Genomic DNA, 14,125 nt, shown 5'->3' with positions numbered 1-14,125 from the left:
AGAGGTTGAAATTAAATCAAAAGAGCTTTTGTCTAGACCAGGGGTCCTCAAACTCTGGCCCCCGAGCCAGATCCGGCCCCTCAGGGTCCTGAACCCGGTCCCCGGCCTAAAGTATTCGCCGGGGAAGCCGTAGTTCTTCTTAAGCCCGCCCCGCCATTCTTTCTCTTCTCTCGTTGACTGGGAAAGACGCCCATCACCGTCCCTCTCGGCAGCCGGCAACTACCAACCACTTTTCCTCCCGTTTCCCTCCCGTTGCTTCATTCGTCCAAGTTAGCATTCTACCCCGCCTTCTCGTGGCGTTGCTGGCCAATCAAAACACCTGTCGACGTTAAAGGGCCTCAACACCCCCTCTTCTCTACCCAAGCAGTTACCTCGAATTGAATTTTTTCCGTGGTCGCCGCGCCACAGCCCCCTCCTCTCCCTTCGCAACAATGCCTTTTAGAGAGAAGAGGCGGGGCCATGATCGCCGCACCCCCTTTCTCGGCGGCGCGCTGTTGCTGCGGCCTCAGATGCATGCCGTTTTGTGCCCGGCAGCGAGCTGTTGCTTTTCGCGCCGTTTTGTGCACAGTCACGTTCTTCGCGCAGCTTCGCTCCGCATCGCGCGCGCGAGGAGGTGGCGGTTCTGGATAACCAGTAAGATTCGGAAATCCTCCCTCCTCCTAACTGTCCCTTTCCCTGCAACGGTCGTTGGAGGCTGGGCAATTGACGGAAGGGGGGGGCGCGACGAGAGCGGGAAGGGTCTCCCAAGGCGGGAGGAAGGAAACGAGAGAAATGAGGACTTAAAAAACGAAACTAGGTTAATTTCTGTGTCAGTGACATCTCTATTTTTCTCTCATTTGCTTAGGTGTCTCACAATCTCTTGCCACACAATAGTGTGATGAGTTTTATCTGTTGTCTGTAGGACTCGTAATGTTAAGATAGGGTGATGCTTTTTAGTGCAGGTATAGCTCACTGCCCATATGCCAAATTTTAGGCCCTGGGGCTAATTCTTAAGCTCCTTAGACATGAGTATGACGTGGCCATCTTTCTCAAAGGGAACAAGACTTTTAATGGCTGGAGCCAATGGCTGAGCCTAATTCATATTCCTCCCTGCATTCAGAGCACTATATTGCCAAACCTGTTGGTGTTTCACTTTTTGCCTTTTTGCATCACGCATCTTTTCCAGTACCAAGAATGTTAGCATCTATCATTTCTTTATTCCATGAGCATTCCCTATATGGAACCGGATATTGATCATCTCATTAGCCAAAAGCAGCCCCATACTTCCCATTGAAATATTATAAGTTTATGTTGATTAAAATCGTTCTTCATTTTAAATATTGCATTGTTTCTCTTATTTTTTGTGCACTACAAATATGTGCAGTGTGAATAGGAATTTGTTCATATTTTTTTCAAGCTATAGTCCGGCCCCCAACAGTGTTTGAGGGACAGTGAACTGGCCCCCTGTTTAAAAAGTTTGAGGACCCCTGGTCTAGACATTAGGAAGAACTTTCTGAGAGTTAGAGTGGTTCCTGGCAAAATATCTTTCCGGATGTTCAAATCATTGGGGGTTACCACATTATGTATTCCCAGCGATGTATTAAGAGTTTGAAAATGTTATAAAAATACTGTTCACACTTTCTACGTATTCCCAGCGATGTATTAAGAGTTTGAAACTGTTATAAAAAAATACTGTTCGCACTTTGGGGGTTACCGCACTTTGTATTCCCAGCGATGTATTAAGAGTTTGAAACATCGCTTTAAAGGGTTTTTTGGATACCACGGCTTATAAATGGTTGGAAGGAGTCTTCACAGCTAAAGGGGCCAAACAAAGTGCAAACAGTATTTTTTATAACGTTTTCAAACTCTTAATACATCGCTGGGAATACATAGAAAGTGTGAACAGTATTTTTTATAACATTTTCAAACTCTTAATATATTGCTGGGAACACAAGTGCGGTAACCCCTATTGTTTGGCCCCTTTAGCTGTGAAGACGTCTTCCAGCCATTTATAAGCCGTGGCATCCAAAAACCCTTTTAAAGCGATGTTTTGAATAACATTTTCAAACTCTTACTACATCGCTGGGAATACATAATGCGGTAACCCCCGTTGTCAACAGACCAGAGCTCTGCCTGGAATACAGAAGCCGTCGTTCCCTAGTTCACTGAATTTATCTACATATGTTCCTTTAAAACACCGGACTGCAACTATGTCATTCTCGGGCATGTTAACAGACAGTGAATAATGGTAGCATTTGTAATAAGCACCGCCACCATCTCCAAGGAAGCGGCTCCGTGTCCTGCAGCCACACTGGAATGGAGTCCTCAGGAGATTAAATTAGTCTTGCTTCCTTCTCCTCTTTTATTTTGCCTTGGGACTTTTCCACAATACCGCTGAAGCTGGCTAGAACTTGGCAGCAGAATTCGCTGTAATAGGATGTATTCACGTCTGCCTTCTTCAGCCAAATTGGCCAGCACTGTGATGCGCAAACAAGAAGGCTGCGCGGGAAGCTTCGTCCCGCAGTCAGGAGGCTGAACGCCGTGGTCAGTCGATGGAGAACAGTGGCACGGATTTCAGCTCCCGCGTATCTTGCTTTAGGGTGCCCAGAACTGATAAACCCCAGCTGTCAGGTAAATGACACAGTGCAGCGCCTTAAACAGCGTCATTTATAAGTTTTGGGAAGAAAGCAGGGTTTTGTGTATTTTTAAAAAGTAAGAGAGAGACTTGTTCATCTGACAAGGATCACCACCAACCTTACTGCAGTTGGTATTTTCCATGGATGGAGCCCAAGCTGCCTTATTAAACAAAAAGGGCTTTGACTTTTGGAAAATGCAGAGGAAGGGAAAGTTCCCTTACAGCTAGCATTAAGGGAATTTTCTGCCTTCTGGCTAGGGTTGCCAGGTCCCCGCTGGGCACCGGTAGGGGATGGGGGTGCAGCATTGCCAGATCCAGGTTGGGAAACTCCTGGAGATTTGGGGATGGAGCCTGGGGAGGAAAGGGATATAGTGGTGTACAATGCCATACAGCCCACCCTCCAAAGCAACCACTTTCTCCAGGGGAACAGATCTCTGTAGTCTAGAGATGAGCTGTAATTCCGGGGGATCCCCAGGTCCCACCAAGAGGCTGGCACCTGTATTTCTGACAGGCTCTGCACATGGCCATGGACCATGAGGAAACTGGAAAGATCCTCCAACTCCATTACAATAGAGACCTCCAGTCAAAGATCTGGTTAGTTATTTCCATCCAGTATGAACTTCCACCTAAAGCACCTGGTCCTGTGTCCTGTGCTCTCCTCTGCCCATTCTCTCTGCTTCCCTTCTGCCTTCCACCTCTACCTCACATCTGCCTGGTCTACTAGTTCTATCAACCCTACTTTTCTAGCCCCATTCTTCTCTTGGCTTGCTGCCTTCTTAGGCCTCCTCCTTTCCAAGTCCTCTTTGCAGCTCATTGATGTAATTCTCTCATAGCCGACAGGCATTTGTCTTCGCTCCACTCATATGTCTCCATGTGTTGTTCTTGGCAGACCCAGCCCATATAGTTACCGGATTCATAATGGCCACATTGAGCATTATGGAGAACATTGCCATTAGATCTTGCTAGCATGTGCACCCTCCTCTACCCAAGATGTGGCCACAGTTGACTATGCAGCCAAGTTTTTGCAGCAAGCAATGAGGATTCGTGAATGTTACTGTACACAGGAACAGGTGAACAAGGTTGAGTGAAATAGTACAATTACGTTCTTGGCGGATGTTGTTTATGCCAATAAAGGTTTTGACATTGGGAACATTGCCTAATCCGATAAAGCAGGGCTACAGGAACAACTGTCTCGCACATGGCAGCAATCTCCAACTTAGCAGCTGCACCTAAACAGAAGCAGAAGAAGCAGAAGCAGAAGAAGCAGAAGCAGAAGAAAAAGCAGAAGCAGAAGAGCTGGTTTTTATATGCCAACTCTCTCTACCACTTAAGGAAGGATCAAACCAGCTTACAATCACCTTCCCTTCCTCTCCCCACAACAGACACCCTGTGAGTTAAGTGAGGCTGAGAGAGCTGTGACTAGCCCAAGGTCACCCAGCTGGTTTCATGTGGAGGAGTGGGGAAACCAACCCGGTTCACCAGATTAGCCTCCACTGCTTATGTGGAGGAGTGGGGAATCAAACCCTGTTCTCCAGATCAGAGTCCACCACTCCAAACCACTGCTTTTAACCCCTACACCATGCTGGCTCTCTAAACTAAGCCAAGAGCAATTGAACAACTACACTCACCAAAGGCCAACAGTCTCCAGGTTACATACCACATGACTACTGAACAAGCCAGCCAGAAGTAAGGAGCTTCAGACTGGACACACATAGTACGCTGCTTTCATTCACCTTGAACTATCCTTCAACAGCTCCTGCAACAGTCTACAGCTGCCATCACAAGCCTGACAGTCATGTTAGTTGGCCCTCCACCTTCCGCAACTTTGCTTTTGCACGCGAACGCATGAATCTGCCTTCTACTGAATCAGACCCTTGCTCCTTCAAGGTCAGTATTGCCCACTCAGACTAGCAGCAGCTTTCCAAAGTCTCACATGGAGGTCTTTCACATCACCTCCTACCTGGTCCTTTTAACTGGAAATGCTGGGGGATTGATCCTGGGACATTGTACATGCTCAGCAGATGCTCTACCACTGAGCCAGGGCCCCTCTCCAGAAGGTCTTGGGTTCAATCCCTGTCATCTCCACTTAAAGGACCATCAGTAATATGACTTGGGAAGATTCTTGCCTGTGAGCCTGGGCAGAGGCTTGATAGACCAGTAACTTGACTCAGAGTGAGCATGCCACTCCACAAAGCAGAGATCACTCGGAATCTGACTTCTTCTATTCTTGAATCCCTACCAGCTTTATTCACGCAGAAACAAAAATGGTGGAGCACATTCTGACAGACCCTTCAAAGGGTAGAAGTAGTAGACGTTTGGTTCAGTACCAGGCATACCTTGAGCATCCCACAGGATGTTTGTGCTTAAGGAAGTACAGATGATACCTCATACTCCCAAAATAGACCCTGAGCATGCAGCAGCACCAGAATGCCACTCAGGTTCATAACATCTTCCCTTCTCCATCTACATACATAGAATATAATGTACGAACTCGAGGACCCTGCACCTCCAGGTGGTGACTGAAGATCTCCTGGGATTACAACTGATCTCCAGGCAACAGAGGTCAGTTCACCTGGAGAAAATGGCTGCTTTTGAAGGTGGACTCTACGGCATTATACCCCATTGAAGTCCCTCCCCTCCCCAAACCCTGCCCTCCTCAGGCTCCACCCCCAAAATCGCCAGGTATTTCCCAACCTAGAGCTGGTGACCCTATCTCTAACTGAAACCAGTTCCACTGGAAGAAGGCTCATTGTGTCCAAAGGAAGCTTCAAACTTGGCTGAGCAGAGTGGTAGGATACAAGCTACAGAGTTCTCCCGGTTCGTATGGTACATTCAACACATGGTGAGCAATAGGGAGGTGGGAAGAGATTTTCTGAATAGACCCCACAGCTTGGTATGGTGTTTACAAAGTAACTGTCGAGCAATGCATCGCAAGAGACTTTCTTTTCTTCCTTCCTTCCTTCTTGCAGAATTTGTAGGGTTTGAATGACATTTAACTGGTGACTTTAATCAGATCTAGAATTTTCCAGAGACAAAAAGTTAACTTCCATTACACACCTCGAAATGAGCTCCCAGAGTTCCAACATGGGACTGATCAAGAGGAGATATATGAAAAACGTAGGAAAGAGTGTACAAAAAGTGACCTACCAAAAAGCAGATTCCAGACCTCATTTCAACCAGGAACTTTGGCTTCTCTCTTCACCGCAAAACCAATTATACTTCTTTTACTTGCTGTCTAAAAGGTATTTGGGAAAATGAAAGAATTCTCCACAGAAAAGACACCACAAGTCTGGACTATCTGGCCATCCTGGCTCAACAAGGGAGATCTGGTTTGCTCATCAGCCAACTTCCTCCTTTTAAGGACGAAGACGCAGGATCCATTATCTATCCCTCAGTTCATCAGGTATCAAGTTCAAGAAGCAAGCCATCACAAATGCATTCCAAAACAAAATGAAAAGCATAGCTAGTGTCTGCACACAATGGGTACCAACTTGAACGTTACATTAAGCTGTGAGAGAGATGCAAGAGGTGTGTCTCATTGGCCACTTTCACAGCCTAATCAACTGATCTCCCCTGAATTCAACAAGAGACAGTTCATAATATTTAGGCACCGATGGCTTCCCCACTTCCTTGAGAAGGTCCAGGACAAACACAAAAGGGCTATTTTCCTTCTGTATGCACTGACAGACAGCCCCTAGTTCTGCCCTCCAGGCATCCTAGCAAATCCCTGCCTGCGAAGAGGGGGCGGGTGTTAGCAGATACAGGCATACCTCATTTTTATTGTGCTTTGCTCTATTGCGCTTTGCAGATATTGCATTTTTTTTTACAGTCAGCAGCCATAAACACTGAGGCAAGACCCTCCATCAGCAAAAAAATTGCAACTCACTGAAGGATCAGGTGATAATTAAGATATGTACCTTTTTTTAAAGACATAATGCTGTTGCACACTTAATAGACTACTGTATATTTTTCACATTACCAGAATAGTATTTTCGCCCCCTTTTCCTGGTCAGTTACTGCCAGTTCAAACACCATCAGTATATAATAATTAGGCTGAATGGGTGTAAAAAGTACAAAAATAAAAAGGAAATTAAAAAAAAAACTAGTGCAGATTCCAAATTATAACTTTAGGAGAATTCTGTGTTCTAAGAAGCAAGTTTTTTAAAAAAAAGAAAAGAAAAAGAAAACACTGGATGCTAAGTCACATAGTAGCTAGTGCGATATAGTAGTCAGAGTGCTAGATCAGGCCATGGTTCAAATCTGTATTCAGTTATGTAGGTCAGTAGATGATCTTATCTCACCAACTTGTTGCAAGAATACAATTGGGAGGAGGGAAACTATGTCCTGAGCTCCTGGGAGAAGCCACACTAATTTCACAAGTTACTAATATAATGTGGAAAGAACAAGCCAAATACAGCATATGGTGCAGGCAGAATAAATCTGAAACTTCTGGCAAAGAAGGAAATTACTCTAGTCCAGTGAGCTGCCGGCATCTCAAACAATACGGAAGCCTGAAAAGAAGTTCCTACACATTTTCTTTTCCTCCATAAAGAAACGGCTTGTTCTCCACCATTATCTTGAGTGGAGATTAACACAAACTGACTTCTGCCTGATGAACAGATCCTGGAAACAAACAAACAAACAAACAAACAAACAAACAATCACACATACATACATACAGTGAGGGAAAAAAGTATTTGATCACCTCCTGAATTTGCTCGTTTGCCCTCTGATGAAGAAATGACCAGTCCATAATTTTAATGGTAGTTTTATTGTAGCTGTGAGAGACAGAATAACAACAGGAAAACCCCCAGAAACCCAGAAGACAAAAGTCAGAGATTGATGTGAATTATAATGAGTGAAATAAGTATTTGACCCCCTATCAACCAGCCAGGTTAGGTTTAGGGTTAGGGTTCTGTTGTCGACAGAAGCAATCAATCCATCAGATTCCAAACTAGCCACCATGACCAAGACCAAAGAGCTGTCCAAGGATGTCAGGGACAAGATTGTAGACCTGCACAAGGCTGGACTGGGCTACAAGACTATTGCCAAGCAGCTTGGTGAGAAGGTGACAACCCTAACCCTAACTGTCAACCTCCCTCGGTCTGGGACTCCATGCAAGATCTCATCTCGTGGAGTTGCAATGATCATGAGAACGGTGATGAAGCAGCCCAGAACTACACGGGGGGAACTTGTCAATGATCTCAGGGCAGCTGGGACCATAGTCACCATGAAAACAGTTGGTAACATACTACGCCGTGAAGGACTGAGATCTTGCAGAGCCCGCAAGGTCCCCTTGCTCAAAACAGCACATGTACAGGCCCGTCTGCAGTTTGCCAATGCACGTCTGAATGACCCAGAGGAGAACTGGGTGAAAGTGTTGTGGTCAGATGAGACCAAAATCGAGCTCTTTGGCATCAACTCAACTCGCCATGTTTGGAGGAGGAGGAATGCTGCCTACGACCCCAAGAACACCATCCCCACCGTCAAACACGGAGGGGGACATATTATGCTTTGGGGGTGTTTTTCTGCTAAGGGGACAGGACACCTTCACCGCATTGAAGGGACGATGGACGGGTCCATGTATCATCAAATCTTGGGTGAGCACCTCCTTCCCTCAGCCAGGGCATTGAAAATGGGTCGAGGATGGGTATTCCAGCATAACAATGACCCAAAACACACGGCCAAGGCAACAAAGGAGTGGCTCAAGAAGAAGCACATTAAGGTCCTGGAGTGGCCTGGCCCTAGCCAGTCTCCAGACCTTAATCCCATTGAAAATCTGGTGAGGGAGCTGAAGGTTCGAGTAGCTACACATCAGCCTCGAAATCTTACTGACTTGGAGAGGATCTGCAAAGAGGAGTGGGACAAAACACCTCCTGAGATGTGTGCAAACCTGGTGGCCACCTACAAGAAACGTCTGACCTCTGTAATTGCCAACTAGGGTTTTGCCACCAAGTACTAAGTCATCTTTTGCAAAGGGATCAAATACTTATTTCACTCATTATAATGCACATCAATCTCTGACTTTTGTCTTCTGGGTTTCTGGGGGTTTTCCTGTTGTTACTCTGTCTCTCATAGCTACAATAAACCTACCATTAAAATTATGGACTGGTCATTTCTTCGTCAGAGGGCAAACGGGCAAATTCATCAGGGGATCAAATACTTTTTTTCCTCACTGTGTGTGTGTGTGTGTGTGTATAAATTTTAAAGAATTTTTTTATATTATATATATATATATATATATATATATATATATATAATTAAAATGAATTTATATTATATATAATTGAATTTATATTATATAAACAATTTATCGTGTATATTTTCCCTCCCTGTTTATTTCCTTGGCCTCCTCATCCCCTTTGCCTTCCACATGGGCTTTGCAATTTCCTGTCCTCTAAAAAAAAAGAAAAAAAAAGTAAGTCCTGCCAATTAACAAGAATATAGAAAGAAAAAAAAGACAAAGAGAGGATCCTGTCTTTTTTCCCTTCTAGGACGAATAGCAGTGAGGGCAGAAAGTTTCAGTCAGAAAAACTGCATAGAAGAGTCCTGTTAACCTTCCCCTCCATGACATATCTGGGACCCTGTGGCTGAGCCCCACTGAAGGTTCTCTTGCTCTTTAAAAAACCTAGGAAGATCTGTTCACGGATATTCCCATTTCAGGCCTATCTTGGCTCTTATAAAATCCATACTGCATCTAATGTTGCAGGGTTATGTGACCTGTTGTTCCTGGGTCCGAGATGGTTGATGTCTGTAGCTTTAAAATTGATGCCCTGTCTCTCCCAAAGGAAGGAGGGAGGGAGGATGAGCCAACTTTATACTACAAGCAGTTTGGCTAAGCGCCATCTTTACCACAGAGGGCTCAGCGGTGATTGAACCATTCCTATGCTTCTTATCCTGTCAACACGCTATCTCAAGGAACATTCTTTGAAAACTGCAGAAATAAAGAAAAGCATAATTCTCCCAACAAGATTACAGGCACCAGCAATTCTCCTTGTGAGAATCAGATGCACCACAACAAGAAAATACTAACTAATGGCATGATGGGTGTTCAAATAAACACCTTTGCTCTGGGGTTTGGGGTCAACAGCACACTCAACGCTACACCGCCATGATCACCTCCTCAGTGACGTGATGGCACTTTGGAGAACTTTGAAAACTACAAAAGAAATATGAAGCCAAAGAAATTTCTCAATCTTTGTTCAGAGCTACACAACAATTCAGGGACATGTTTTCTTCTTAATGTCAAACGCTGAGGCTCCAATTCAGTTTGGTCCCACTGTCAACTAGGAACAAGGATGCACGCACACAAAATGCTCTAGAACCAATAATGGCCCGTATGTACTGTGTTACCCGTCCTTGAAAGTTGCCTTCCCTGTTTTTGCCTTTGGGAGATATCTTGTTAAAACGCATGCCCTGGAGGTCTGGGGTCTTCAGGTTTCGGCTCCCTCCCCAGGATCTCCGTAACTACCTTAGGATGCATGCATTTTCCCTCCAGTGCACATGCGAAGAAGAAAAAGAGTTGGTTTTTATATGCCAACTTTGTCTACCACTTAAGGAAGAATCAAACCAGCTTACGATCACCTTCCCTTCCTCTCCCCGCAACAGACACCCTGTGAGGTAGGTGGGGATGAGAGAACTCTATGAGAGCCGTGACTAGCCCAAGGTCACCCAGCTAGCTTCATGTGGAGTAGTGGGGGAAACCAACCCGGTTCTCCCTATTAGAATCCACCGCTCATGTGGAGGAGTGGGGAAACCAACCTGGTTCCCCAGATTAAGGGTCTGCTGCTCATGTGGAGGAGTGGGGAATCAAACTCGGTTCTCCAGATTACAGTCCACCACTCCTAACCACTACACCACGCTGGCTCTCAATGCACGCACATGGACATTCACAGTGCAACTTGAAGAGTCGCATCCTTCTAAGCCCATTGAATTCAATGGGCTTGGAAGGGGTGTACATTTATTCAGAGTTGCACCGCTAGGCACCATGCAATGAGCAGGCTGCCGTTCTTCACACGTGGAAGCTGCTGTTGAAATCTGGATTTAACTGTGATAGAATGTGTCTGTAAAGTGCCATCAAGTTGTAGCCGACTTATAGTGACCCAGTAGGGTTTTCAAGGCAAGAGACTAACAGAGGTGGTTTGCCATTGCCTGCCTCAGCATAATGACCCTGGACTTCCTTGGTGGTCTCCCATCCAAGTACTAACCAGGGCTGACCCTGCTTAGCTTTTGAGATCTGACAAGCCTGAGCCATCCAGGTCAGGGCTTGCCAGACAATTTTTAAAACATCTGTATCTTTAAAAGAAGACAGGCTATGGCAGTTTGTATACAGACAGAGCCTTCATCAGCACACAAGAGTGCGAAGGGGTCTCCAGGAAACACTCATTGTGTAAGAGTAGGAATGCTCCCATTTTAATCAGTTAAAGGTTAGAAGGTACGCAATGGGGAATAACCAGTAAGATTTACATTGCAGAACCCCAGAATCAAGTGTCTGCCGAGTGGCAACACGTCTGTACACACATACAAACAACAAACACAATCTTAAATTGCTCTGATCTTCTACCAAAGGGAGAGTTAACGTTTAGGCAAACACTTTTTAAAAAATTAATGTATCAAGTGGGCCTTTATCAAAAGCTAAAGCCAATTTTTGCAAACCGGACACTGCTTCAGTATCAAGGAAAGAAAACTGCAGAGACAAATTTGTATCCATTTAGCATTTTCCCGGTTTTCCTGGAATTTTCAGCCTTGAGCTTCAAGTCCGGGATCATCTTCACCGATTAAGCGGTTTGTCTGTGTGGAGGTCCGAGCGCTCTTTAAAAATCCGCAGAGACAATGAGCTTAAAGATAAAGCGCCAGACCCAGACAGCTGCCAGATGTATGTTTACTCAAACCGCACGGTTTGCTTTTAAATTCTCAAACCACTTAAGAAACAAAAGATAACCTTGACTCAGTTTAATTCCTTGAGACAAAAAAAAAAAATCAAAATAATCTGCCAATCAAACCAGTTAAAACCAACAATTATAAATATTTTTTTTGAAAGTACACATTCCACTTGATGATTTGCTCATGTAGTTTAAGTAGTTTTTGTTTTTTGTTTTTTTAGGGTGTCCACAAAAGCTGCTGTAGACTCATCATAAATATACCAAATAATTGCAAAGATGTGTAATTTCACAATTAATGTTCAACTATATGTATATCTACAGATACTGCAGGGGCAGTTTTGGCGCTTTGCTCCCAGTCCGACAAATGATAGTTGTCAATGGAATAGTGTTTTTGATAAAAAAATAATTATCCAGGAGGCACCTGTTAATTTTTCTCTGTTTATTCTTTTTGTCTCTTTCATTGTGTATGCTTGGTTCTTGTATTTGCTGTGCTGTTTTAAATCAATGATAAAACAAGCCACACAAAACCAAAAACTGTGGTTTGGAGCAGCCATCCCCATCACGTCGCCCGAGGGCACCAGGGTGCCTGGCAATGCGTCTCCTAGTGCCCACTTCTGTCTTCCACAAAGTCTCTAGAATTAATGCACTGGCTGCTGGGTCAAGCAATCTTGGGCTGCATCAACAGAAGTGACCCTGACTTTGCAAAGTGATGGTATTGCTTTACTCTGCTGTGGTTAGACCTCACCTAGAGTACTGTGTTCAGTTTTGGGCACTGCAATTTAAGAAGGATGTAGACAAGCTGGAACATGTCCAGAGGATGGTGAGGGGTCTGGAGACCAAGTCCTATAAGGAAAGGTTGAAGGAGCTGGGTATGTTTAGCCTGAGGAGGAGAAGACTGAGAGGGGATATGATAACCATCTTCAAGTACTTGAAGGGCTGTCATATGGAGGATGGTGCCAAGTTGTTTTCTGTTGCCCCACAAGGTCGGACCAGAACCAACGGGTTAAAATTAAATCAAAAGAGTTTCCGTCTAAACATGAGGAAGAATTTCCTAACAGTTAGAGCGGTTCTTCAGTGGAACAGGCTTCCTCGGGAGGTGGTAAGCTCTCCTTCCCTGGAGGTTTTTAAGAAGAGGTTAGATGGCCATCTGTCAGCAATGCTGATTCTATGTCCTTAAGCAGATCATGAGAGGGAGGGCATCTTGACCATCTTCTGGGCAGGGAGTAGGGATCACTGGGGGTGTGGGGGAGGAGGTAGTTGCGAATTTCCTGCATTGTGCAGGGAGTTGGACTAGATGACCCCAGTGGTCCCTTCCAACTCTATGATTCTATGTCTAACCCCTGCATCCTACTTTCCTCACCGGAAGCCTGAATACCTACAGTACAATCCTAAGCAGAGTTACACCCTTCTTTGTCCACCAAAGTCAGGGGGCTTAGGAGGGTGTAAATGCTTCAGACTCCATTGTCCGCTTGCATCACCGTGTGTACGCAGATCAAAGTTATGCTGCTAGCGGTGCAGAAAGGCTGGAGAAAAGGATTCAGCCCCCTCTTGCAAAGATGCCTCCATAAAGTGGTCAGGCTTCAAAGCATGCTTTAAGACAGACGCTCAACACCTCTGCTCCCCCACCCATCCAACACCTCTGCGCCAAAAAATCCACATTCCAAACAGACTCATTTCCCCCTACCTCCAGGTGAGATCCGTCAGCCTCATTTTCCAATACCACTGAACCATAAGTCTAGCTTTACGCATTTGAGCATTCTTGGCACAAACCTCTAAGCAGCAGGAAACACAGTATATTCCAGTTTAGTTGTAGATCAGCTTTCAGGGGCAATTCCATTATTAGCCTTGGAAATAAAAGTCCAGCCCGGTCACATTAAATTTAAGATTCAGAAAGAATGAAGTGCCAGGATAAAAGGTGTTGGAAGAATTCCTTTCGGAAAGTTCCTGAAAGTTATGTTTTCTGCCACTGTAATATAAGCCGCACCTCTACACACACATATACACCACCACTTCCACAAGTTAAAAGGCAACACATAGGAAGTGGAAGGAGGAAGAATGTTGTTTTCTGTTTGCTCATTTATTTTTAGACCAAAGGAAGGGGGGAAAGGCCACACCTCCACAGTGGATCAACACAGAAACACTTGAGCAAAAGCATCCACCTACCTTCACTGGTGGCCGCATTCTTCTGCGTTTTGGTCGGTGTGTGATCTGTACTTGAACTCACGTCTGATGAGATGCTTGAACTGCCTTTACCTAGAAAGGAAAACAAGAGAGAGAGGCTTGAGCAGGAGTCACTGAAGGAAAAACAGTTCAGTAAGTGAATAGCAGAGATCCGGCATCCTTAAAATAAGACAGGAGCCCGGGGCAACCTCAAAGACTAATAGCGTGTATTCCAGCATCAACTTTTATGAGGCGGTATTCACTTCACCAGCGGGGTGCCAGGCAGTGCCTCATGTACTTAATAGAAGTTCTTACCAGAAATGACAAAAGGTAGCTCTAGCAATTGGTGGAAACTCTGTGGTAAAACCATAGATTTTTCCAGCGATTCCTAGAGCTACCTTTGTCACTTCCAGCAAGAACTTTCAAGAAGAAGAAGAAGAGTTGGTTTTTATATGCCGACTTTCTCTCC

General features: G+C 44.9%; 1 protein-coding gene across 1 annotated transcript in view; it reads right to left on the bottom strand.

Moving 5' to 3' along the window:
* FBXL7 (F-box and leucine rich repeat protein 7) overlaps positions 1-13,756 on the bottom strand; it is a 104,772-nt gene extending 91,016 nt beyond the window's left edge. Inside the window, exon 1 of the mRNA XM_056854639.1 lies at positions 13,660-13,756. The gene's annotated coding sequence lies outside the window, so the exon portion shown is untranslated. The remainder of the gene's footprint in view (positions 1-13,659) is intronic.
* Between the last annotated feature and the right edge of the window lie 369 nt (positions 13,757-14,125).

Source organism: Euleptes europaea, chromosome 8 (genome assembly GCF_029931775.1).
Source record: "Euleptes europaea isolate rEulEur1 chromosome 8, rEulEur1.hap1, whole genome shotgun sequence".
Classification (NCBI taxonomy): domain Eukaryota; kingdom Metazoa; phylum Chordata; class Lepidosauria; order Squamata; family Sphaerodactylidae; genus Euleptes; species Euleptes europaea.
The sequence above is the reverse complement of the archived record's forward strand: the minus strand, read 5'-3'. Positions and strand labels throughout refer to the sequence as shown.